General features: G+C 39.1%; 1 non-coding gene across 1 annotated transcript; it reads right to left on the bottom strand.

The window, feature by feature from the left end:
- Positions 1-5,903: 5,903 nt before the first annotated feature.
- TRNAW-CCA (transfer RNA tryptophan (anticodon CCA)) lies at positions 5,904-5,975 on the bottom strand. The gene has a single exon. It is a non-coding gene; the product is annotated as a tRNA-Trp (tRNA).
- Positions 5,976-25,188: the final 19,213 nt, after the last annotated feature.

Consider the following 25,188-nt stretch of genomic DNA (forward strand, 5'->3'; position numbering starts at 1 on the left):
TTGACTACTGCAAAAGAAGTTGCTATATACATTTGCATATGAGCGTGTGGACATATCATTGTGTTTCTCTTAGGTACATATCTAGGAGCATAATGAATGGCTCATATGGTAGATGTATGCTTAAATTTTAAGAAACTGTCAATCTGTTTTCCAAAGTGGTTGTACTATTTCATATTCTCACTACCAAGATATGAAGAAAGTTTCAGTTCCTCCACATTTCTCACCAACTCTTTTTATTTTCAGTCATCCTAATAGAGATGTGTAGTAGTATAAATATCTCACTGTGGTTTTCAGTTTCTCTTCCCTAGTGACTAAAGATATTGAACATCTTTTCATGTGCTCATTTGCAAACCATGTATGTTTGAAGAAGTGAAGTTATTTGTCCAAATCTTTTGCCTATTTATGTTTTTTTATTGAATTACTTATATTCTATAGGTAAGTCTTCTATTAAATATATGATTTACAGACATTTTCTCCCAGCCTTTGACTTGTTTTCTCACTTTTTTAGCAGGATCTTTTGAAGAGCAGAAGTTTGCAGTAAATTTAACTTCCTATTTGTCAATTTGCTGTTTTATGGATCATGCTTTTACTGTATTCTTTTTTTGGGGAATTACAATTTTATATATATTAGGCGACTTGAAGTTGTCCTACAGTTTGCTGATTTTTTTAACCTTTTTTTCTATGAATGTTTCCCTATGGCTAGTAATAATTGGCATATCTTCAAGTTCACTAATCTTAAAAAATTAAGCTTAATTTTAAAATTTCAATTAGTGTGTTTTTTCACTTCAGACATTGTACCTTTCATCTCCTGAAGTTCAATTTTGACTATGTATGTGTATGTAGCAAGGAAGGTTGGGATGGATGGCCTGAAGAAAAAGGATATCTAGAATGGTAAGACACAAACTTGAGATATTTAAGAATCATCTGGAGAATCCATTAAATTGTAAACTTGTAGGGACTGTAGACTTCTATGGACTGCTCACAGAGTTATCTTAATAGAGAGAGCTGGAGGTGGCCCAGGAATCTGCATTTAGTAGGAATCTCAAATAATTCTGTTGCCAGAGAGCCATAGCCCATGTGGGAACACTGATCTTGACCTAACACTAGGTCAGGTGCCATGAAAATACATATGAGAAAAAAGGTTTTGTGATCTAAACTGACAATTTTTGGCACAATTGTCAGTTTGTACTTGGGAGTGTTTCTGATCCATTTCTACTAAATAAACAAGTGAAAAAATGGATGCCTGGATGAAAATGAATGAACTGATGTAAATCTCATTTTCTGTGTTCATAAACTGATGAGACATTTATAATAACCATATTAACTATTGATCTATATATAATTAGTACCATCATCCATTATATTGGCTTTCTAAGAACATATTAACTTAGGACCTAGTAATTTATTTATACTATAAAACAACTTAGCAAATCCTTTGCAAAATAGTATAAGTGCAAATTCTAATCCAATACCAGGAACATACTCATAGATTTGGGGTTAGGAATGTAGGAAATATTGAAGCTTCCTTGGGTCTATGAGTGTCTGAATAATAAAAGAAAACCACCAGTTAAGGAAAATTTTACATCTATGGTCAGATGTAATCATATGATATATCCTTATGATATGTCTTGTTTCCTGAAGCATTTATTTTTGATGTATGACAAATAATATGGGCTTCTCAGATGGCTCAGGGTTAAGAATCTACTTGCCAATGAAAGAGACACAGGAGACACCGATTCTATTCCCTAGGTTGGGAAGATCCCTGGAGGAGGAAACGGCAACCCACTCAGGTATTCTTGCTTGAAAAATCCCATGGACAGAGGAGCCTGGCAGGCTACAGTCCGTGGGGTCCCAGTCAGACACGACTGAGCACGCAAGCACACAACCAATAATACACAACTGACACAGTATAAATATGTTAAGGATGTTCACTTTACATTGACCATTCGATGTATCATGGCAAATAAAATCTGAGCAGAGAAACATTTCTTGGTTACAGATAGATTTTATTTCCTTCCACAGCTTGGAATAGTCAATAAATTAATAATTAATTTAGTCCTACAAAAAATTCTTTCATTATCAAATCTGTTTCACTAAGAGACTATTCTGTCTCTGACAGTTCATTTGAGGCTGTCAGTACATGAGAGCATGGGTTTGAATTTCATAAGTGAATCTCATAAAAGAGCTTTAAATTAACTCAGTACTGTAGAGACAATGGATTTTAAATTAATGAATGTTTAATTTTTTTTTTTTTTTTACCATTGAGATGCCTAAGCAAAACTCTTATTTAGAAATATGATAGCTGCCTCTCTCAGGTGATGAAATTAAGAACTTTTAAATCTATAGCTACCCCTCTCACACATAGACACAGGCACACACATCACTGACAGTGTGTCATTGGCTAAAATACAGTGATTAAACATGGTTCAAGCCAAAGCAATGGGCTTCCAGGCTGGCTCAGGGGTAAAGAGCCAGCCTGCCAATGCAAGAGACCTGGGTTCCATCCCTGGTTTGGGAAGATCTCCAGGAGAAGGAAATGGCAACCACACCAATATTCTTGCCGGGGAAACCCCATGGACAGAGGAGCCTGGCCGGCTACAGTCCATAGTGTTGCAAAAACATCAGACACTACTTAGCAACTAAACAACAACAACAAGCAAAGCAGGCCATCCATCCATCTGGAATACCTGCCAAATTTCTAAGGAAGAGCTTCTCCATTGACCATAAAGAATATTCTGGTCCTTGCTTTCAATCCTGAACCAATGAGTCATTTTCAAGACCCAGAAAAGGGAGACAAAGAAAGCTATGGGGAGGCTTAATTCCTAATGAATGTCCTTATCACTTTTCCCCACCAACATTCTCTCCTTGTGATACATCTGTCAAACTGGGTTAGTGGATAACATCTCCTTAAGTACATGCTTTAGCTAAGGCTTCCTCTATTTTTGATTCCTTCCAAACTCCATTTATATGCTAACCCACTCCAGTGTTCTTGCCTGGCGAATCCTAGGGATGGGGGAGCCTGGTGGGCTGCCATCTATGGGGTCGCACAGAGTCGGACACAACTGAATTGACTTAGCAGCAGCAGCTGCTAGAAGTTTTGTTCAATCTTATTTCTTTAACTTCCTCAGTTCAGTTCAGTTCAGTCGCTCAGTCATGTCCGACTCTTTGCGACCCCATGAATTGCAGCACGCCAGGCCTCCCTGTCCATCACCAATTCTCAGAGTTCACTCAGACTCACGTCCATCGAGTTGGTGATGCCATCCAGCCATCTCATCCTCTGTTGCCCCCTTCTCCTCCTGCCCCCAATCCCTCCCAGCATCAAAGTCTTTTCCAATGAGTCAACTCTTCACATAATGTGGTCAAAGTACTGGAGTTTCAGCTTTAGCATCATTCCTTCCAAAGCAATCCCAGGGCTGATCTCCTTCAGAATGGACTGGTTGGATCTCCTTTCAGTCCAAGGGACTCTCAAGAGTCTTCTCCAACACCACAGTTCAAAAACATCAATTCTTCAGCATTCAGCTTTCTTCACAGTCCAACTCTCACATCCATACATAACCACAGGAAAAACCATAGCCTTGACTAGACGGACCTTTGTTGGCAAAGTAATGTCTCTGCTTTTGAATATGCTATCTAGGTTGGTCATAACTTTCCTTCCAAGGAGTAAGCGTCTTAATTTCATGGCTGCAGTCACCACCTGCAGTGATTTTGGAGCCCAGAAAAATAAAGTCTGACACTGTTTCCACTGTTTCCCCATCTATTTCTCATGAAATGATGGGACCAGATGCCATGATCTTCGTTTTCTGAATGTTGAGCTTTAAGCCAACTTTTTCACTCTCCACTTTCACCTTCATCAAGAGGCTTTTGAGTTCCTCTTCACCTTCTGCCATAAGGGTGGTGTCATCTGCATATCTGAGGTTACTGATATTTCTCCCGGCAATCTTGATTCCAGCTTGTGTTTCTTCCAGCCCAGCGTTTCTCATGATGTACTCTGCATATAAGTTGAATAAGCAGGGTGAAAATATACAGCCTTGACTTACTCCTTTTTCTATTTGGAACCAGTCTGTTGTTCCATGTCCAGTTCTAACTGTTGCTTCCTTACCTGCATATAGGTTTCTCAATAGGCAGGTCAGGTGATCTGGTATTCCTATCTCTTTCAGAATTTTCCAGTTTGTGGTGATCCACACAGTCAAAGACTTTGGCATAGTCAATAAAGCAGAAATAGATGTTTTTCTGGAACTCTCTTGCTTTTTTGATGATCCAGAGGATGTTGGCAATTTGATCTCTGGTTCCTCTGTCTTTTCTAAAACCAGCTTGAGCATCTGTAAGTTCTTGGTTCATGTACTGTTGAAGCCTGGCTTGGAGAATTTTGAGCATTATTTTAATAGCATGTTAGATGAGTGTAATTGTGTGGTAGTTTTGCATTCCAGTCCCCTATGATGAAAAGGGCATCTTTTTTGGGTGTTAGTTCTGAAAGGTCTTAGAGGTCTTCATAGAACTGTTCAACTTCAGCTTCTTCAGCGTTACTGGTCGGGGCATAGACTTGGATCACTGTGGTATTGAATGGTTTGCCTTGGAAATGAACAGAGATCATTCTGTTGTTTTTGAGATTCTGTCCGCGTACTGCTTTTTGGACTCTTTTGTTGGCCACGATGGCTACCCCGTTTCTTCTAATGGATTCTTGCCCATAGTAGTAGATAGGATGGTCATCTGAGTTAAATCCACCCATTCCCATCTATTTTAGGTTGCTGATTCCTAAAATGTCAACGTTCACTCTTGCCATCTCCTGTTCGACCACTTCCAATTTGCCTTGATTCATAGACCTCACATTCCAGGTCCCTATGCAATATTGCTCTTTACAGCATCAGACCTTGCTTCCATTACCAGTCACATCCACAACTGGATGTTGTTTTTGCTTTGGTTCCATGTCTTCATTCTTTCTGGGGTTATTTCTCCACTGATCTCCAATAGCATGTTGGGCACCTACCGACCTGGGGAGTTCATCTTTCAGTGTCCTATCTTTTTGCCTTTTCATATTGTTCATGGGGTTCTCAAGGCAAGAATACTTAAGTGGTTTGCCATTCTCTTCTCCAGTGGACCGCATTCTGTCAGAACTCTCCACCTTGACCTGTCTGTCTTGGGTGGCTCTACCTGGCATGGCTCAGTTTCATTAAGTTAGACAAGGCTGTGGTCTATGTGATTAGGCTGTGTGGTTTCTGTCTGTCTGTCCTCTGATCCCCTCTCTCAGCACCGGCCATCTTACTGGGGCTTCTCTGTCCATGGTTGAGAACAATTCTTTTAGGTCTACATTAGAGAGGCAAGTTCAGGTAACACTCCTTACTGTTTCCTTTCAATTGTGCCCTAAATTGCATTTTCTCATTTGTAATAGAGCCAGCACCATCTGCATGAAATAAGTTAAAAGCAGATTACATATATATATATATATATCACATAATACACATAGTATATATATATATATGTATATATTAATATACACACATACGTGTGTGTGTGTGTAGGGACTTCCCTGGTGGTCCTGTGACTGGGACTTTTGCTGTCAGTGAAGAGGGCCTGGGTTTGATCCCTGGTTGGAGAACTGGATCCCATATGCTGCAACTAAGAGTTTGCCTGCCACAACTAAAGATCCTGCATGCCTCAGATGAAAATCCTTCATGTCACAGCTAAAGATCCTGCATGCTACAACTAAGACCTGGCACAGCCAAATAAATAAATAAATATTAAATATATATATATTTGTATATATGCAGTAAAAATGAAAGTGAAGTCGCTCAGTTGTGTCCGACTCTTTGCGACCCCGTGGACTGTGGCCTACCAGGCTTCTCCATCCATGATATTCTCCAGGCAAGAATATTGGAGTGGGTTGCCATTTCCTTCTCCAGGGGATCTTCCCAACCCAGGGATCGAACCTGGGTCTCCCGCATTGGAGGCAGACGCTTTAACCTCTGAGCTACCAGGGAAGCAGATATATATATATATATATATATATATAGAGAGAGAGAGAGAGAGAGAGAGAGAGAGAAAGAGAGAGAGAGAGAGAGAGAGAGGCATATTTTCAAAGGTTTATCACAGTGAGGAAATGAGAAGCAAGAGGAGCAAGTGCAGCTATGCACACGTATGTAACTCCAGGGAATGCTGAGAACTGTGGTGAACTGAGAGCTGTACACTACTCATGACACCGTCTCCTGCTTTCCTCTTATTGTTGCCATGTGAGAATTTGAGCTCAATGTTGCTGAACATTCTAATTTTTCAGGAGAAACCACAAGATCCTTGTCTGTGTACATGATATATATGAAATGTTTCTACCTTTAAATGTAGATTTGTGATTTATCAGAATAGAGTAAACCTCACATTTGTGGGTTACATGTGGGCTTTAGGCTTCCATACTGCAACCTCTGACTTCCACCTGGCACATAATTATTACTTATTAAATGTTAGTTCTCTAATCATCCCCTATACTTGGAGGCACAAGGTTACCCACTTGGTTTGAGCCCCAGCAGCTTCCCTGGTAATCTCAGAGTTCCTTAAGATGCCTAGGAAAACTTAACTCAATGTTCCTGGATTCTACCTGCATTCCCATGGCCTCTTTGGTGTAGAGAAATAGTTCTTTACTGAAGCTCAGTCAGTGTTTAATTGATCTTTAGATCACTCAATACGCATACCCTTTAGGTACTGCCTAAGGAAAGATTAATTTTCAGCCCCAGGAAAGATTTTAAATGGGAAATTCCAGGCCATGCTAATGTGACTGAGGCTTTACCTTAGAAGTAGCAAATCTGGAGAATTAAAAATGAACCCATTTTGGCAAAACAGCACAGTGGTGCTATTTCTAAATAGCTGATTCTTTTTTTAGCTACAGGGAAGAAATCCAAGTGTATTCTATAAGATTGAACGACACAAATAGAGAGTTCGAGTAGAAAGTTGAGGGCAGCAGTGAAGAGGACTATGCGCAGCACGAAAAGGAATGAAGACGCCAAGCTGCAAAGGAAAGCATATAGTTAAGCAAGACGGACTACAATTAGGGGAAACAAGCAGAAAGGGGACGAAAAGAAACGGTAAGTGAGTCAGTACCTGTTGCTGTGTAACAAGCCTGATGCTGGGCGCTTGACTTCTACTCCTGCTGATGCTCCCGACCAGCTGCAAGGAGGGGCCAAAAGGTGAAGCCACTTGTTTGTGGTCACACAGCTAGCAGGTGGCAGAGCTGAGAGAGTTCAAGTACAAAAGTATTGACGTCAGAGCAAAATGGGGCTCTCCAATTGGGCTTGAGAGTGATTCTTAACCTGGGAACAGCCCCTTAGCTCCTTCCCACTACCCAGAAATTATAGGCAAAATGTTGTATTTATGAGCGCCATCATTGTTCTTGGAGAAGGATCTCCAGTTTCAGATAAAATCAGATTAAAAAAAAAAAGATTGAGATCTTCTGCCTTAAAGATTTGTGGAGTTTAGTCTAGGAGACTCTCTCCATAGTTCTGTAGAAGTACAGAAAAACAGACTCCAGATACCCAGAAATTTAAAGGAACTGTTTCTCACTCACAAGTACTTCCCAAAGTCTAAGTCATGACAAGTTAACAGCAAAGTTTTACACTAAGTTCATGAAGTGTATTTATCTTTTTAGCCCAATACATGAAGTGAGAAGCCACAAAGACGATTGAGTTGGTATGGATAGGAGTGAAGAGATGTAGGCTCTTGTGTAATCCATAAATTCCTGGAATTATGGTTGGATAATACAACTTGCTTCCATTGCCTTATCTTTTAATTGCTTTTGTGAATGCTAACAACTGGTCTACCTAACTCAAGGCAAAATAGAGTGGTAGATTTGAGTGAGAAATGCCTTTCTTAAATATCTGTCCTGACCACTTTATTTATTGAATAAAAGAATTGAGTCACTTCCTCGAGCCACTGAGACCAAAACCTAGGTTAGGAAATATGTACAATGCCATTTCCATTGTACCATGCTCTGTCCCATGTCAACACTAGAAAGATGCTTAAGTGAAATGGATTTCAGCCTCATTCATTCATGCAATCAGTCATCAAGCCCCCTTTATTGAAGGTGCTTGAGCTCCTTTGTCCCAGGAAAACTGAAAGGCATTTAATGCACATCTACCATGTGTCAAAACTCTTTTAATTGAAATTTTGAAACAACTTGGGTTGTTCAAGTGGCCACTATCCTCTACCTCAAAGAGGCTTCTAATGTCATTAACTGAGTACCTACTGAATGCAGAAGCACAAAGGGTGGGAAGAAAGACTTTTTAAAAACATGTAACTCATAGTGACTGCCCATATGTTGTATAAAATTAACAATGGAAAGAATGATATGTAGGAGGATACATCGCATGACCATGTATCTGTGGCCTAACCATAATGGAGTTAGACCAAACAACACACTGCATGCATGCTCAGTCGCTCAGTCATGTCAGGCTCTTTGAGACCCCATGAACTGCAACCCGCCAGGCTCCTCTGTCCATAGAATTTTCCCAGCAAGAATACTGGAGTGAGTTGCCATTTCCTTCTCCAGGGAAACTTCCCAACCCAGGGACTGGACCCACATCTCCTGCAGCTCCTGAATTGGCAGCAGATTCTTTACCACTGAGCCACCTGGGAAGCCCAAACAACACATTAGAACTTCTCTAAAAATCAACCTTAAGAAAAGAACTCCATGAAACTCTGGTCTGTGTTGAAGATCATTCTTGAAGTCAGCTTCTAAATTCTGTAAGCGGTGAACTCTAAGAGCATTTTGCATGCCTCAGGATGGTATTTAAAAAGAATCCTATCTTGTTCTCCATTCCCAAAATATGATAGGCAACTTTTACCCTGTTATTAGCACAAGATTTTAAAATGTCCTACCCTGCATCAGAATGAACCAGAAGTCTGCTTACTTCTAATTTTGTGCATGCTCAGCCTCTGTTGCTTCAGTTCTCTCTATTAAGGTCCAGGTCAGTGTCCTTCCCTAGATTTTTAGCTTCCCTGAGGATAGGAACTCTGTCTTACCCATCTTGGTATCTGCAGCACCTTACACAGTGCCTGGAATATGGGGAGGCTCCATACCTCCTTAGTAAACTGAACTGAATTGTAAATGCTGAAGAAACAGCAGAGTAAGGGAGGAAAAAGTCTAGAAAAGATAAGATTATTTATCAATAGAGATACTGAGATGTACGGAGACAAAATACTATCCAAAATTGCCTGGTATTAGAACAAATAAAATGCTCAAGTCTATAAAACTAAGTCTCTGCACTTAGATGGCAATGTTTCTAATCGACACAGAAAATCACACATCTGATTTTAGGGTAAAAAGTCTGCCTTTTGAGTTTTTAAATAAGAACGAATATAAATACAGAATACACAATGACAAAGAAAATGAGACAAAATAATTGATGAACACAGTATCCTACCATAATAATCAACAATGTGTCAATTTCAACTCTCAATGACAGTCCGATCAATGAATCTGTCTTGGCAGATAATTACTTGCTATATCTTAGTCCATAATGTGATCAATAAAGTCAAATGTCCAGTTTAATATTTTACATTTAATGATTACACAATAACAGTCAGCATAATACATGTTGAGGGAGATTAATGGAAGGATTAGACATGGTGCCAATACTTTTTTTCCTTTTAATTAGTGAAACCCTAATCAGGAGTTCAAAATATGCTGAATTGAAGCCTTTCTTTCTTAACACTCTGCTAAACAGCTGAAATTATGTTCAGAGATTTGGTTATTGAATTTCTAATTATCTAGCAATTCAAATGATTCATGAAATTATTTGAGGCTTGTCCATCCATCTAGTTGGTGAACTGGCTCGGTGAACCCAATTGGCTGTGCCTTTTCATTAGGAGACAGCGTTCATCTCCCCCTAACCCAGGAGGAAAAGGAGCCTTATGCCAGGCCTCTAGCCTGGCTGTACTATTGACCAGGTGGCGATGTTCCCAGGGGAATTGTGGGCTGACCTTTCTTGTGGTCAGGTTCCTCTGAGCCCTGCTTGCCCTTGCTCACTTGTCATGAACTTGGCTTCACTAAAAATTCACCACAAATCAATTTTGTCAGTTTCCATTATTTTATTGTTCACCAGGGAGTAGCCCAGACAGGCACTGAATAATTCATGATGGCGGTGGTGTTGATCCTATTTTCTGGGTAAGAAAAATCTAAAGCTCCAGAAGGCCTCAGTCAGTGAGTCAATCCCAAGGCATTGGTGTGCCTGCTTAGCACATGCTATGGGGTAGGGTAAGTTTAAATGGCCTGTGCTACTAAGAAACCAACCTTTCTCACTGGTAACTATGTGAGCCATTTGCATATCAGTTGGCGTCAAAGAGGAGAGTTGCAAGATTTGAATTTAAGGTAAAAAGTATATGCTGCTGCTAAGTCACTTCAGTCGTGTCCGACTCTGTGCGACCCCATAGACGGCAGCCCACCAGGCTCCCCCGTCCCTGGGATTCTCAAGGCAAGAACACTGGAGTGGGTTGCCATTTCCTTCTCCAGTGCATGAAAGTGAAAAGTGAAAGAGAAGTAGCTCAGTCGTGTCCAACTCTAGCGACTCCATGGACTGCAGCCCACCAGGCTCCTCCATCCATGGGATTTTCCAGGCAAGCGTACTGGAGTGGGGTGCCATTGCCTTCTCAGACTAATCATAGGGAAAATGCAAATCAAAACCACAATGCATATCACCTCACATCTGTTACAATGTCTGCAACAACAAAATAAAAGGTAACAAGTGTTGGCAAGCATGTGGAAGAAGGGGAATCCTTGTACACTGCTGGTGGGAATGTAAAGTGGTGGAGCCACCAGGAAAAACAGTATGGAGGTTCCTCAAAAACTAAAAATAGAACTACCATAATCTCTCTTCTGAGTATACACCCAAAGCAAATGAAATTAGTTATCTCCAAGATACCGAGGGACTCCCTTGTTAATTATAGCATTATTCAGAGTAGCCAAGATCCGGGAACAATTTAAGTATCCATCATGGATGGATGGACAAAGAAATTGTACATACAGTGGAATTTTACTCAGCCTTAGAAAACAAGATCTTGCCATTTGTGACAATGTGAATAAACCTGGAGGACACTATGCTAAGTGGAATAAGCCAGAAACAGAAAGAAAAAGCTGATCTTCTACCTGTGGAATCTAACAAAGTCAAATATATTGAATCAGAGGACAACAGTGGTTACCAGGGATGGGGAGGCAGGGAAAATGGGGAGATGTTAGTTAAGGGTACAAAGTTGAGTTAGGTAGGATAAAAAAGCCCAGACATCTCATATATAGTATGTTGACTATAGCTAATAATACTGTATTGAATCCTGGAAATTTGATAGGGGAATAGATTTCAGGTATTCTTATCAGATGAAAAAATAGTACCTGTGTGAGGAGATCATACGTTAATTAGCTTGACTACTGAAATATTTTCACTACATATATGTAACAAATCATCCTGTGTTACACCTTGCTGTTGTTTAGTCGCTAAGTCATGTCTGACTCTTTTGTGATCCTGTGGACTGTAGCCAACCAAGCTCTTCTGTCTATGGGATTTCCAAGGCAAGAACACTGGAGTGGGTTGCCATTTCCTTTTACAGGTGATCTTCCCAGCTCAGGGATCAAACCCACATCTTCTGCTTGGCAGGCAAATTCTGTACCACTGAGCCACCAGGGAAGTCTGTGTTACACCATAAATACATATCATTTTTATTTTTTAAAAATAGACATAGAGAAAAAGAAAGTAACATAGTAAACAAAGATTGAGAGCAAAGAGAGTGGGATGGTATTGAGGGGCAGATTGCCAACTTTTGGGGAAAGTCTGATAACTTACTCCAGTTTTAATCAGATGCATTAAGTACATTTTTCCCTCCATGTCTGCATAGATATGAATAAACACTAATAAAATTTGTGACTTTATCTTTTATATTTCATTTGTGTGTGTGTTGCAAAATACATATAACAAAATTTTCTATCCTAACCATTTTTATGTGTACAGTTCAGTAATGTTAAGTACATTCATTTTATTGTGGAATGATTACCACCATTCATCTCCAGAACTTTCACCTTGCAAAGCTGAAACTCTGTCATTAAACAATAATTCCCCATTCCCCCTTCACTCCAGACCCTGGAAGTTTACTATATTCTTCTTGTCTCTATGAATTTGATTACTCTAGGTATCTCGTATAAATAGAACCGTGAAATATTTATCTTTTGTGATTGGCTTATTTCACTTACCATAATATCCTCAAGATTTATGCACATTTTTTGTAGCATGTGTTAGAATTTCCTTCCTTTTTACAGATGAATTATATTCCATTGTATGTATATGCAGTTGACCCTTGAACAACATGGATTTGAACTGCATATGTCCACTTATACTTGGATTTTTAAATCTAAATACATACAACAGTATATAATCTGCAGTTCGTTGAATATACAGATGCAAGATTACACATATGGAGGGCCAACTGTAAGATTATACCATGGCTTTTTGGCATTGAGGGCGGTTGGTGGCCCTAAGTCCTGCATTGTGCAAGGGTCAACTATACCATATTTTGCTTATCCATTCATCCATCAACAAACACTTGGGTTGCTTTCTCCTTTAGGATGTTATGGATAATGTTATATGAACAGGGGTGGGCAAATATCTCTTTGAGACCTTGCTTTCAATTCTTTTGGGTACATACCTGAAGTGGAATTGCTAGATCATATGGTAATTCTATTTTTAATTTTTTGAGGAACCACCATAACATCTATGCTATTTTACATTTCTACCAACAATACATGAGTTCCAGTTTCTCTATATCTTTACCAACACCTGTTATTTTCCACTAAAAAAATAGTCATCCTAATGGGTTTGGGGTGGTATCTCATTATAGTTTTGATTTGCATGATTAGTGATAATGAGCATCTTTTCATGTGCTTGTTGGCCGTTTTTATGTCTTCATGGAGAAATGTCTGTTCAAATCCTTTACCCATTCTTGAACTGGGTTTTGTGTGGTTGAGTTTTAGGCATTTCCCATATGTTCTAGATGTTAATCCCTTATCAGATGCATGATTTAAAATATTTTACCCCATTTTGTGGGTTTCCTTATTACTCTCTTGATAGTGTTTTTTATGCACAGATTTATTAAATTTTCATGAAGTTCAATTTGTCTATTTTTTTCTTTTATTGCCTGTAACTTCAGTGTCATATCCAAGAAATCATTTACAAATCCAATGTTGTCCTCCCTTTATTATCTGAACTCTTCATTTGGAGATAATGGAGAGTCACATGCAGTTGTAAGACATAATACAGAAAGATCTAGAGTTTTCCTCCAGTGATAACATCTTGCAAAACTATAATACAATACATAACCAAGATATTGATATTGATACAACAAAGTTACAGAGCGTTTCCACATCTGTAAAGATCTCTCTTGGTGCCTTTTTTATTGTCACACCCATTTTCTTCCCACCCCAACTCCTCCTTAATCCCTGCTGCTGCTGCTGCTAAGTCACTTCAGTCATGTCCGACTCTGTGCGACCCCATAGACGGCAGCTCACCAGGCTCCACCATCCCTGGGATTCACCAGGCAAGAACACTGGAGTGGGTTGCCATTTCCTTCTCCAATGCATGAAAGTGAAAAGTGAAAGTAAAGTTGCTTGGTCGTGTCCAACCCTCAGCGATCCCATGGACTGCAGCCTTCCAGGCTCCTCCGTCCATGGGATTTTCCAGGCAAGAGTACTGGAGTGGGGTGCCATTGCCTTCTCCGTCCTTAATCCCTGGCAACCACTAATTAGTTCTCCATTTCTATAGTAGTTTTGTCCTTTGAAGAAGTTTATATAAATGAAATCATACAATGTATAACTTTTGAGATTGACTTATTTTCACTCAGCATGATTCTCTGAAGATCTCTTCAGGCTGTTGTTTGTATCATTGGTCTGCTCCTTTTTATTGCTGAGTAGTATTCCCTGGTATAGATGTGTTGGAGTTTATTTAATCATTCACCCACTGAAGGACATCGAGTGATTTCCAATTTGAGGCTATGAAGTGTATGACTACTATAAACATTCACATGCAGACTTGTGTGAATACAAGCTTTCATTTCTCTGTGATAAATGACAAGGAACACAATAGCTGAATCATTTGCTTGTTGCATGTTTAACTTTTTTAGAAACTGCTAAATACTTTCCTGGAAGACTGTATCAGTTTACCTTCTAACCAACAATTTGTGAATAATACAGTTTCTCTCCATATTGGGTTTTCGCCAACAACTGGTGAAAATTTTTTCATTATTTTTTCTTGTAGCCATTCAGATAGGTGTGTAGTGATAATGTCTCATTACGATTTGAGCTTCCATTTTCCAAATGACTAATGATGCCCAACATTTTTTATGTGCTTATTTACCGTCTACATATGATCTTCATTGAAATGTCTGTGTGTGTTTTGAGTTTTGAGCATACTTTATTCTAGATATTAGTTTTTGTTGGGAGATGTGGTCTGCTAATGTTTTCTACTCATGTGTGCTTGTCATTCTCTTAACAGGGTATTCCATAGAGCAAACATTTTTAATTTTAATAAAATTGAAATTTATCATTTCCTTTTATAGATTTTGCCTATGGCCTAAGTCTAAGAACTTGTTGCCGAGCCCTAGATACTGAATATTTTCTCCTATCTTTTTTTGAAAAATTTTGTAGTTTCAAATTTTACTTTAAAATCTGTGATTCATTTTGAGTTAATTCTTGTATAAGATTTGAGAACTAAGGTTGAGGATTCTTTTGTCCTATTTATGTCTAGTTGCTGCAGTACCATATTTTGAAGATTACCCTTCCATTGAATTGCTTTTGTACCTTTATCAAATATCAATGGGCATATTTTTGCAGGTAAGTCTATTTTAGGTTCTCTCATCTGTCCCACTGATCTGTGTCTATCTCTCTGCCGAAACCATGAAGTTGGTTACCTTAGCTAAATAATAAGTATTGTAACACACTGATTTCTCATACTTTATTCTTTTTCAAAATTGTTTTAGATATCTCAGCTTCTTTTCCTCTCTAAATACATTTTATAGTAATCATGTCTATCACTCAAAAAAGTCTTGCTGGGGTTGTGATAGAATTGAGTTAAACTGGCATATCATTTGGAGAATTGGCATCTTTACTGTGTTGAGTCTTTCAATTAATGAAAATAGTATACCCCTCCATTTATTTAAAGCTTTACTTTCTTTCATCAGCATTTTATAGTTTATTACAAACTACGTTTTTCAACAATCAAAAATCCAGTTGATTTCACTTTCTGACCAGTATATGGTCATAATCTAACTTAGAAATAAACCTTATTATGGCCAAGCCTAAAATAAATTCCTGTAATGTCTGGTTTACATCTAAGTATTTCATTTTTTTGATTGATTGGAAATGGTGTTGTATTTTTTATTTTGTTGTCCACATGTACACTGCTTATATGTAGATGTTCAATTTATTTATGTGTGCTTATTTTGTATTATGAAAGTAATGAAGTTATTAGTTCTAGTAGGGTGTTTGTTTGTTTTTTTTTGTAGAGTCCTTGGAATTTTCTATGAAGACAATCATATCACTGCAAATAAAGACAGTTTTATTTCTTCCTTTCTGATATGTATGCCTCTTATTTCCTTTTAGGACCTTATTGCACTGGTTAGAACTTCCAGCACTATGTCCAACAAAAGCTGTGAGACAGACATTCTTTCCTTGTTCCTAACCTTAGAGGGAAAGAATATAGTCTTTCAACATTAGGTATGTTAGCTGTATATTTTCGTGGATGCTCTTTGCAATTAAGGAATATCTCCTGTATTCCTATTCTTCTTAGAGTTTTCACCATGAAAGCATATGGAATTTTGTCAAACAACTTTTTTTTTTGGCTTCAGTTGGTATGATTATGTGCTTTTTAAAAAAACACGTGTTACTATGGTAGATTACATTGATTGATTAAGTATTGAACTAGCCCTGTATCCTTGGAATAAGCTCTGTTGGTCATGGGTTTACAGCTTTTTTATATATATTGCTGAATTCTATTTGCTAATATTTTGTTACAAAAATTTAGTCTATATTCATAAGGGATATTGGTCTATAGTTTTCTTATTTTGTACACCTGTTTATCTGGTTCTGATGTGGGGGTAATGCTGTGTGCTGTGTGCTGTGCTTAGTCACTCAGTCGTGTCCGACTCTTTGAGACTCCATGGTTTGTAGCCTGCCGGACTCCTCTGTCCATGGGATTCTCCAGGCAAGAATACTGGAGTGGGTTGCCATGCCTTCTTCCAGGGGATCCTCCCAACCCTTTCTCTTTCATATTGGGTGAGCTGTGTTTGTATTTGTTTTAGGAGGAATTGCATCATTTCATCTAAGTTGTGAAATTTGTATCTATGGAATTACTCACTGTAATTATCCTTTTGAAGTCTGCAGGGTCTGTAGTGATAACACCTGTTTCATTGCTAATATTGGTAGTTTGTGTCTTCTGTCCCTTTTCTTCATCAGTCTTGCTAAAGGTTTCTCAATTTCATTGATCATTTCAAAGCACTAGCTCTTTGCTTCATTAAATTTATTTATTTATTGTTTTCAATTTCATCAATTTCTGCTCTTATGTATATTATTTCCTTCTATTTATTTGCATTTACTTTGTTGTTCTTTCTATAGATACTTGAGGTGAGATCTTAGATTACTGATTTGAGACTTTTCCTCTTTTCTTCTGTATGCTTTTTAATGCTATAAATTTCCCTCTCACTACTGTTTTAGCTGTGTCACCCCTCCTCCCCCCAATATTAATATGTTGTTGTCTTTCATGTAATTCAGTCCAATGTATTTTTATTTAGTATTTGTCTACATTGATTCCCTCAGATCACAACCTGAGGTAAGATGGGGCAGGAAGAAGAGTAGGAGTGAAATGTTGGAATGTAAAATTATTATTTGTTAATTTCCTGTGTATTTCATTCACTTATTCTTCTACCAAATATTAATGGAATGCCTATTGTGCACTAATACTGTTCTAGGGTGTGGGGGAATCTTAAGTTTGGTTCCCTGGGAAACAGAGTTGGAGATGAAGACTTGTGTACAGGAGATTTATTGAAGAGAGCTGTCAGGAACAATATCTTTGAGGAAGCGGGGGAGCCAGGCTTGGCAGAAGAGGCATTGAGCTGCGATGCAGTCAGCAACTAAGGACTTGGATGAAAGCACAGAGATTGGGGGTGAGGAGAAACTTCAGAGTTATCCTGAATGGAGACAATGAAGCCAGACCTTTGTATGCTCGCATTGGTCAGTCGTTGGATGAATGCTTGGGCAGAGTAGCTTTATTTAGCTGTGGGAAATTCCAGAAAAGAGACTTGGCTGTGACCTGCCAGCAGGCAGCAATCATAGCAGCTGGGAGAACGGAAGCCTTGTCCTGAGAAAGGGTCTGGATTATACACCCTGGCACCCATATCATGAAGTTACAAATAAATGGACAGGACAGCATTTCTGCTGTCATGGAGTTGGCAGTTGGAATAGGTGAGAAGATATGTGTAACAAATACATGTAAGCAAATTATGATTACCATGGTATGTTTAAAGAAGAGCAGCATGTTAAAAGTGCCATAGGAACTCATTCAGGGAGCAACCAACTCACCTGGGTGGGTCAGGAAAGACTTCTCTTCAGCAACACAGTTGCTTTGCTCTTTCAAAATTTGAAGAGAAAAATCCATGTCATCACATCTCACAGAGGAGGTAGTGAATTACAAAAGCTTGAATTTGCTTTGAAATATGAGGTCTGTACTTTGCCGAGTAAAGAGAAGTAAATCTTGCATTAATGGAGCCGGTATTTTCAGTGAGTTAGTGCCACAGGCTGATCTGGCAAAGAGATAGTAAAGGTGAGCATGCAGGTTATGTGTAATGTGGAAAATAACCTTTTAAACTTTTATGCCCCTCTCTAGGGCAAGAATGCTATTCTTTAAAAGGTTAGTCTACTACCAAAAAAAAAAAAAAAGACTACTTCATGTTTCATTCTAGAATCAATTTTTCTATTAAAAATAAATTGCACTTTAAGTAACCTGTGATATGTTCAGCTAGAGCTAGTGGCTAGATGAAACTTTTATGTCTGTAGTCCTGGTGATTTGGAAGGACCGTTGAACTACTCAGAACAGAATATAAATGTCTCTGATCTTCTGAAACTTGGTTTGCCCCATCTAACCTTAATCCTAGTGGAATTTCACTGCTGTTTGATGGGTCTTAGGCCCCTAGTGGTTGCTTTGTGCCCAGTGTTTTGTGATCATTAGGAAAATCCAGAGCTCTTCTCCTTTTTATCTCCACTGACAGAGGTTCGCTGCCCTTCAGGAGTTAGAGTTCTGAGGGAGAGTCACAGCAACATGAAACAAGAGCACGATTCATGGGCAACATGTAAGCGAGTCTGGGTGTACTACGTAGAGTCCTTGAGGAGCTTAGAAGAATAAAAGAAACCTGGAAATTCTCTTAGAGAAGGCCAGCATGGAGCCAGAATTTGAAGGAGGTGATGGATTAGAAGAGAGAGGCTACTGGGACATTCAAAAGGTCAGGGGTAGCTGAACACAAGCCCAAAGGTGGAAATGACTAAGATGCTGCGGGGTCAAGAGACGCCAAGTCATTCTTCCTTTTGGAAAGCACTTTTCTTTGAGGAAGAACCAAATGGGATAATAAGAGTAGTCAGATTCAGAGAAGTTTGTTATTCAAAATAACAAAGAAACCTATACCTGTGACCTTACTTTCTTAGAATTTATAAAGAGATCAAATAAATGTTTGGATAAGAAGATTATTGGCCCTATGAAATGGCAAATTGTATTCTCTCTAGTTAAAAGGGACCATAACGATGTCTGGTCCAAACATCCATCTGAAACATGAATTTCCTTAACAATGAATGGTCCAAACAAATCTTCATTTAGCTGATGTTTGAACAACCCTAATGTTACAAAATTCACTGTCTCCCTTGATTCTTGAAGTATGGATAAAATGCTAAAATCTATCACCTTGTACCAGATCTGGTGGTCTGCCTGATCAAGCAACACTGAATCAATGCAACCCCTCATTCTAGGCTCCCAGACCATGTGCCTACATTTTAGGCAAAGTCACATCCGTTTTGGGGGTAGAAATATCACAGTGTTAACTAAATTGAGTTTAGTTTCAAAATAAAAGCTTAAGGTTTTACTTTTTATCCTCATAGAGTGATCTTCATACATCTGAGGTTTGTTTGGACTCAAATGAATGACCTTACACTTGTCCCTTTAATATTCTATTGTTTAAAGCCTATTCGTTTTGAAAACTTTTGGAACTTTTTTGGTTCAAATTCTTTGAATGAGTTTGCCATTTCTCTTGGCTTGGAATAATTTGCCTAATTGAGGAATAGTTTTCATGGGTTAATTGAAACAGTAATCAGGGTATAGTCGAGGAAAGGACCTTTGAGGTAGAAGGAAGAGAGAGAATGTTACATTACTTGCTGACCTAATGCTAAAGCTACAGGTGGTCAAAGGCATATCCAGCAGGTATACTCCAAAGAGGAAGGTGACTGGAAGGGGTGGGAAAATTGTGGAGAGGTGTGCTTTTCTGCCACAACTCAACAAGAATATAAGAAGAATACAATGACTACCTCTTCCTGGGCACTTACTATGTGCCAGGACAGAGCTCAGTGCACGGCATACATTGTGAGGGTACTGTTATCACCACTACCTCAACTTTGGAGGAAATAACAGCTTAGAGTTTGAAACACCTGTCATCCAAGGTGGAAAGGATAGGGATAAGATTCATAGTCAGATTTGTCTGACTCCAAAACATGTACTTATAATTACTGACAGTCATGTGAAACCAGGACCAGAGAACTCTTAGGCGATCTCAGGGAATGTGAGGACCCTCGGTCTACTCATTGTGAGTGTTCTGAGGTAAGTGAATAGAGGATTCCTGTCACTTTGTTTTGGTCTCTGTTTAACTTGTGCTTTTACTAATTACCTTTCATTAGTAGAATCATTCTACCCTTCACTAGAAGTCCTAATTGTATGATTAGAAATAACTCCAAATCAATTAATTGTGATGATACAAAAGATAATTTCATGGGAAGGGTCCTAATGACCAAATTAATCCCAAATATTTTTTAAAATGACAAAGAAACATAAACCACAAAGAAGTTGGATACCTGAACTGCTTTCCATCCAAGTGAAAGGTATGAACATTATCTTGGTTTATTGTCATTTTTGAATATTTGGGACCAATTTGGTCATCACTAGGAACTTTCCCATGAAATTATCCTTTGCATCATCACAGTATGGGTTCCCAGGTGGTGATAGTGGTAAAGAACTCACCTGCCAATGCAGGAGACCCAAGAGACACAGGCTCAATCCCTGGGTTAGGAAGATGCCCTGGAGAAGGAAATGGCTACCCACTCCAGTATTCTTGCCTGGAGAGAGGAGTCTTGAAGTCCATAGGGTCTCAAAGAATCTGACACAACTGAAGCCATTTAGCATGAAGCATATGAAAAGAGTGGAGTGCCCCAGAGGCTCTTTAGAGCCCAGATTTCCTTACTTGGCTGGGTCATGTCTCAGGAGAAGTATTGACCTCAAGAACCCTGTTCTACTGGCTCGATTTGACTTTCCTTTCTGAGTCTTATCAGAGTGTTTTTTGTTTAGGTGACAAATAGCATCTCTTCTGTTTCTAGAGGCTGAGTCCAAGCTATCTTGAGGTTTTAAGTTTGCATTCTTTGATTGACTATGTAGACAAAAAAACAAAACCACCTTATTTGTACATGGGCAACACTTGCAGAACAGTGTGGTGAAGTGTGATCTGCCTAACGTCCTTTTCCTAACATCCCTACCATCTAGACAAGGTGAACTCCCAGCTGCCTTTACCCCTCCTCACTCTTCCGTCTTAGTACTCCACCCTATAAATTCTTACCAGAGACAGACATGTTGAAACAATAAGAAAATTTAGGCTTCAATTTTGCTTCCATTACTTATTGGTGGTGTGATCTTGAACAAATTATCTAATCTCTTTGAGCCTCTTTCCTGATATGTTAAATAAAACAGTAATATCGATCTCTGTGAGCATGTGAAACTAAATGAGATTAATGTAGAGCATCGTGTAAGAGAAAGGGATGCGTGGGATTGTGAAATCAACTAACTGTAACAGCAGGTCAGCCTGGGAGAGAAGCACAAAAGCTGATGCTGCTGGTCATGATGATAGAGACAATGGTGGTGATGATGATGACAGCTATTTTTGAATATATAACCATGTGCCAGGCATTGGGCTAGACGATTTACATAGACTGTTTTACTGAGTCTTCATAATAGTCCTCTCAGATGAATATTAACTTTATAGCCACCTTTTAGATAAGGAAATGGAAGTTTTAAAGACGTTCAGTAACTTTGACCAAGATAAATTAGCTATTAAATTGTTAAGACCAAACTAATTTGATTCCTGGTTCATTCCAAGAGAATATTGGTCTCCATCTTAGCTGAAGTCATCAGGGAGCATCAAAAACTTCATCCTAGGAGCCACTGCTTGTTCTCTGTGTTCCCCAACCCCTCTTACTGATCTCTCAGTCCTCTCACCTCAAGATTTATGTATCACAACTTCTATATTTTATGCCCCTACATCTTGAGAACTTTATTTGAAAAAGTGAAAGCGTAGTCTCTCAGTCGTGTCCGACTCTTTGCGACCCCATGGACTATGCCTACCAAGCTCCTCTGTCCATGGAATTCTCTGGGCAAGAATACTGGAGTGGATTGCCATTTCATTGTTTATTTCCTTGAAAATATATGACACACTGAAAATGTAAAACTTACATGTAGAAGACCCTAAGTCCTGTGCTCAGCAATTTTATAACTAGCTGTGTGACCTTAGGCAGGTCAACCTCTTTAAGCCTCAGTTTTTCATTTGCAAAATGACAACCGTATAGCCTCTAGGATTCCTTTCCAGGATACTTTCACTCTTTGAATCTACTTCTACAGTCAAGAACACTTAGTCTTAGCATGTGAAATGACACAGAAATAAGCATCTGAACCAAAGCTGACTGTCCAAGGAACAGATGTTATTTCCATGTTAATTTTAGATATTAATGAAGGGAAGAGGTCAGTTTTCATTCCAATCCCAAAGAAAGGCACTACCAAAGAATGGTAAAACTACCACACAATTGCACTCATTTCATATGCTAGTAAAGTAATGCTCAGAATTCTCCAAGCAAGGCTTCCACAGTACTTGAACAAAGAACTTCCAGATGTTCAAGCTGGATTTAGAAAAGGCAGAGGAACCAGAGATCAAATGGCCAACATCTATTGGATCATTGAAAAAACAAGAGAGTCTCAGAAAAGCATCTACTTCTGCTTTATTGACTATGCCAAAGCCTTTGACTGTATAGATCACAACAAACTGTGGAAAATTCTTCAAGAGATGGGAATACCAGACCACGTTACCTGCCTCCTGAGAAATCTGTATGCAGGTAAAAAAGCAATAGTTAGAATTGGACATGGAACAACAGACTGGTTTCAAATTGGGAAAAGATTATGTCAAGGTTGTATATTGTCACCCTGTTCATTTAACTTCTATGCAGAGTATTACATCATGCAAAATGCCAGGCTGGATGAAGTACAAGCTGGAGTCAAGATTGCCAGGAGAAATATCAATAACCTCAGATATGCAGATGATGCCACCCTTATGGCAGAAAGCAAAGCAGAATTAAATAGCCTCTTGATGAAAGTGAAAGAGGAGAATGTAAAAGCTGGCTTAAAACTTAACATTCAAAAAATGAAGATCATGGCATCTGTTCCCATCACTTCATGGCAAATAGATGAGGAAAAAAATGGAAATAGTGATAAACTTTATTTTGGGGGGCTCCTAAATCACTGCAGATGGTGACTGCAGCCATGAAATTAAAAGATGCTTGCTCCTTGGAAGAAAAACTATGAACAACCTGGACAGCATATTAAAATGCAGAGACATTACTTTGTCAACAAGGGTCCGTCTAGTCAAAGCTATGCTTTTTCCAGTAATCATGTATGAATGTGAGAGTTGGACCATAAAGAAAGCTGAGCACTGAAGAACTGATGCTTTTCAACTGTGGTGTTGGAGAAGACTCTTGAGAGCCCCTTGGACTGCAAGGAAATCAAACTAGTCAATCCTAAAGGAAATCAGCCCTGAATATTCATTGGAAGGACTGATGCTAAAGCTGAAACTCCAATACTTTGGCCGCCTGATAGGAAGAACTGACTCATTGGAAAATACCCTGATCCTGGGAAAGATTGAAGGCAAGAGGAAAAGGGGACAACAGAGGATGAGATGGTTGGATGGCATCACTGACTCGATGGACATGAGTTTGAGCAAGCTCCAGGAGTTGGTGATGTACAGGAAGCCTGGCGTGCTACAGTCCATGGGGTGGCAAAGAGTCAGACATGACTAAGCAACTGAACTGAACTGATTAATGACTATAACTTTGCCACTAATCATATGAAACATTCTATACCCTATTTGGGTGACCACATAATTAATTATCTAGATCAGGGCATTTTAGGAGTGAAAGCAGATGCTGTTAGTAATTGCACAAGGACAGTGGATACAACCCTTGGGCTTCCCCGGTGGCTCAGATGGTAAAGAATTTGCCTGCAATGTGGGAGACCTGTGTTCGATTACTGGGTTGGGAAGATCACTTAGAGGAGGACATGGCAACCCACCCCAGTATTCTTGCCTGGAGAATCCCTATGGACAGAGGTGCCTGGCAGGCCACAGTCCACGGGGTAGCCAAGAGTGGGACATGACTGAGCGACTAAGCACAGCACAGCAGGCGTAACGAGGACTGTCACCTTCTCTGAACACCTTGCCATTGCTCCCTTTGTGGCTGCTCCTCCCCTTCCTTCTCCTCTTCTCTCCTCCCCTTCTCTTCCTTGGGTTGACAAGAGTGAAAGGCGTCACAGACAGAGGTGTGAGCTCCCTCAGTCCCTTAATGGAGTGTTAAGTTCAAAGCTGGAGGTGTGACCATTTAAATGCTAACACTTTTAAGCAAGTTTGTCTGCAACAGAAACACCCTGATTAAGGCTTCTTTCTGCCTCTAGTTTAAAAAACCATTTTGCAATGTTAATTTTCCACTCCATTCCATCAATAACTCACTTCTTCTTTCTGCCTTTCTTCATTTTAAACAATGTCTTATCTTGTAATTGGCCTGGAGGACATCAAAAGGACCTCAACCTTAAACTCCAACAAAGACCAAGGATTTTAATAACATAGTTCTTTTTCCTGGATCCTCCCTCAGTGTTTCTTGGCAGCTCTGGGAATGCTGGGGGCAGAAGATAGGTTTGACGGAAATCAGTGATTAACTTGAAAAGTGATTCCATCCCTTTCTGAGGCTATCAGAATCCACAGACCTGATTTCTACTTCAAAACTAATTTTAAAAATAGATTTTGGAGCTTAATTCTTAACTTTTAAAAAATGCTACTATTATCAAAGACTGTACCTAAGTGCCTCATTGTAACTATAACACACTTTAGTTGAACTGAATTACTTTTTAAATCAATTCAGTATAGAACTTGGCCATTTTATTTCAGGTGATAAAAGAACAAAATTTCAGTGAAGGAGTAAAAGATGACTTCTTGCTGTTAAGAGCTTAGTGAATACAGTGCTTGGCGACTCATCTAAAAACATCTTTAAAAAATCATTTTGCATTGCTCAGCTAAAATCCGCTCATTTAATGGCATTTCCTGTGGTTAAAATCCTCTGTCCATGGTTACTATTTTTAAAAAGTATGATTTATCTTTAGTGTTTGAATGAACCATAAAATTACCTTTCAGATCACTGATATTTCCACAATTGTAAATATTTTCTCTATTATCATCTGCAGGCTGATGGGCCTTTGTTTTATGTTTCCTTCTGCAGTTGTGGAGAATGTGTACTTTTAACAAGCAGTTTTAGCCAACTGTCAAAGGGCCAGGTGGAACATGAGTTGAAACAGACTAAAATTAATAGCATTAAAAACGCTTAACACTCAGACCTGCTTTCTCTTCTGTAACTAGTGTCTATCCACTGTGCTGCCCAGGAGAGCCTGTGAGTGTGGTGGGCCCGGGGACGTGGAGCCTGATCAGTGGTCTACAGCTCTTAGGCCTGTGTCTGGTGTCCCTTATCACAGTGCCAGCTGCCTGAGTCATGGGCTCACTCTCCTCCCTGGGGCCCTCACCTGTCTGACATGTGGTACTACTTCAATCTTAAAAGGGAGAGATGCTAAAAAAAAA

The sequence above is a fragment of the Bos grunniens genome, chromosome 3, assembly GCF_055505025.1.
Source record: "Bos grunniens cultivar Pamir isolate PY7600 chromosome 3, Bosgru_T2T1.0, whole genome shotgun sequence".
In the NCBI taxonomy this organism is placed as follows: domain Eukaryota; kingdom Metazoa; phylum Chordata; class Mammalia; order Artiodactyla; family Bovidae; genus Bos; species Bos grunniens.